Raw genomic sequence first — 2,723 nt, forward strand, 5'->3', positions numbered from 1 at the left:
CTTAACCCTGCCACTCTTTAGTTCATCCCTGTATTAAAACCTATTAATGCATTAGGCTTTTATGCATTAATAGGTGCATTTGAAGCACCTGGGGTGAATTCTGCCCCCTGCTGGGACCCTGCCTGATACATAAACCCATTCTTTTCTCCTATATAACAGTAGAAAAAGCCAAGATCCAAGACCCACGGACAAGATATCTTAGATTATGTTAGAATGAGTTTAATGCATTGAAATCAACATATGTACTCTTTTTCTTAGTGATCTAGGAGCTCCTTGGTGACACAATAAAGCCAATAAGATTTAAACCCTGCCCATAGTGGCCAAGCCACCATCTCACTTCAAGAATGTGAGCAAATGCGGAAAGTCTACAGAAAACAAAACTGTGCAGCTGAAATAGTAAGTGCCCACAGAGCTACAAACACAGTGTTTGAGAGTTAGGGGAAGAAGAAGAAATGTATGGATGTGGTCTGCATTTCCCACTCAGTCTTGCAATCATTTTTCTAGCAAACAGCAGGGAATGTGAACATTGGCTGGAGCGTAAAAATCTGGGTATCACTCAAGGTGTTGCAGATCTGTAGTCCTGGCTACTCAGAAGGCTGAGGGGAGAGGACACCCTGAGTCCAGGAGTGCAAGGTTGCAGTGAGCAGTGATTGCACCACCGCACTCCAGCCTAGGTGACAGAGTGAGACTTCATTTCTAAAAACAAACAAACAAAACAAAACAAAAGACTGGCTAAGGCAGTAGCAGGTGGTCATAATAATAAGTGTAGCTAATGACTATCTAGTAGCTCCTATTTGCCTAACATTCTGCTAAATACTTTACACAACTATTGCTATCACTTCTGAACAGTACTTGTCATTTTCCAGGTACTTTTTATAATAACCACTTTACCTCTATAAGTTATAATAACCACTTCATATATATATATATATATATAACCACTTTAACTCTGTAAGTTATAAGTAAATTATTATATATATATATATAAAACCACTTTAACTCTATAAGTTATAAGTAACTCATATAATCCTCATAACAACCTTAGAGAAAAATACTATGGTAGTCTCCATTTTACAGATGCAAAACCTGGGGTGCAGACTTTAATCAACTTGCCCAAGGTCCCACAGACAATAACTGCTGGAACTGGAGTATGAGTGAGGCAACCCAGCCCCAGAGACTTCATTCATGGCCATTATGCCCTACACCTTCTCATAGGCTGAGTTAATCTTCACAACACCCCCATGAAGCTCTGAGGAGAGCAGAGGTTCAGAATTGCTGCCCAAACTCACCCAAGATCATGAGACTAGTCCCCAGGACACTATACTGCCTCCCAAATAGACGTCTCCCAAATAGACGTGGAAAATGAACTGGGGCCAAACTGTAGAGAGCTTGGATGAGTACCTTAGTGCAAAGATGAATACTTTAGTCAATCTGTCCTTACTCCTTAACTTCGCTCCTCTTCGTTGTCCCCAATGCTTTGTGCTCTGGGTAAGCCACCCAATCATTATCTTTGACTCCTTTTCCACATCTCACTCCATTATCTGCCTTCCTCTCTCCAATAGTTTACCTTCCATCCTCATCTTCCTGCATTAACTTTAACAGTACCAGACATTTCACAATTGGCCAACTGTTATCCACTTTCTCCATCCCTACCTTACATGTGGAAGAATGGAACTAACCCCAACAAGCTTCATCAGCCACCTTTGATTTCCCGAAGCCAATCAGCAGGGCTTATCTACCTATTCACAGGAATTGGTTCAGGGACAGACCTAGCAGACTGCTGGAGCCAGCTCCCAGGGGCTTCAGAGAGTCCACTGTGGGCCCCTCTACCGCACGCTGGGTCCAGGGACATCACATTGGTAGTTTGAAATCAGCCATGGTGAGAGAGTTTATGCCATAAAAATCAAATGCTGCATATTAGGGTTTTTTTTTTCATTTTTACCTCTTTTCTTTTTCTTTTTTGAGAGGGAGAGACGGGGAGAGGAAATTGCTAGACATTCATTTATCTGTATACTACTTGGATGAACCACACCTAATTTAGGTCCATGAGAAGTGAGGAGATATTTAACCAGAGTTTGGAGAAACCATGGAAAAAGATTCTATTCTTTTGTGTAGGGAGAGTTATAAAGAAATTGGATCTAAGACTACTAAAGCCATTTTGGCCATCAAAGGACCTAACCAGAGGATAGAGTTGACACACAGAGAAAAGCTGCTCTGAAAGGATCAAAGAGGTCTGGAGTCAGAACGCTGATGGTGTGGACTTCTGAATCCACCCCCAAAGCCCGTATGCCTCTTCACTCTTCAGTTAAATGAGCCGATAAAGTCCCCGTTTTAAAACCAGTTTGAATTGAGATTTTTATGGCCATCAATTGAAAGATGTTGAGGGGATACACAGAGTTATGACTTAGGAGTAAGGCCACCCCTATTGCACAAGCCCAGGGGCACCTTCCCTTTGAAGTCTTTGTAAAGAGGAATCCTTCCTTGGAGCCGGCAGGGCCCAGCCTGTGCAGCCACATGTGGCAAATGTAATGTTGTGCCTAAGAAACAGCCTATTCCCCTCGATCATTCAGCAGGAAGCCCATATTCCCTGCTAGTACCCCATTGACTCCTTTTATTTCACTGCCGATTTTCATTCATCTCTTCTTATTACCCTGCCGCATGTAAGACACCATTGCCCTATTTTTATTTTCTCACTTCTTCCAACAGCCAACTTTTACTGCTTT

At 42.2% G+C, this 2,723-nt stretch overlaps 1 long non-coding RNA gene across 1 annotated transcript; it reads left to right on the forward strand.

The window, feature by feature from the left end:
* The first annotated feature begins 1,361 nt into the window (after nucleotides 1-1,361).
* Nucleotides 1,362-2,340, forward strand: LOC103892782 (uncharacterized). Its single transcript, XR_656978.4, has 3 exons — nucleotides 1,362-1,488; nucleotides 1,603-1,879; nucleotides 1,974-2,340. It is a non-coding gene; the product is annotated as an uncharacterized LOC103892782 (long non-coding RNA).
* The last annotated feature ends 383 nt before the right edge of the window (nucleotides 2,341-2,723 follow it).

The sequence above is a fragment of the Pongo abelii genome, chromosome 19, assembly GCF_028885655.2.
Source record: "Pongo abelii isolate AG06213 chromosome 19, NHGRI_mPonAbe1-v2.0_pri, whole genome shotgun sequence".
NCBI lineage: Eukaryota > Metazoa > Chordata > Mammalia > Primates > Hominidae > Pongo > Pongo abelii.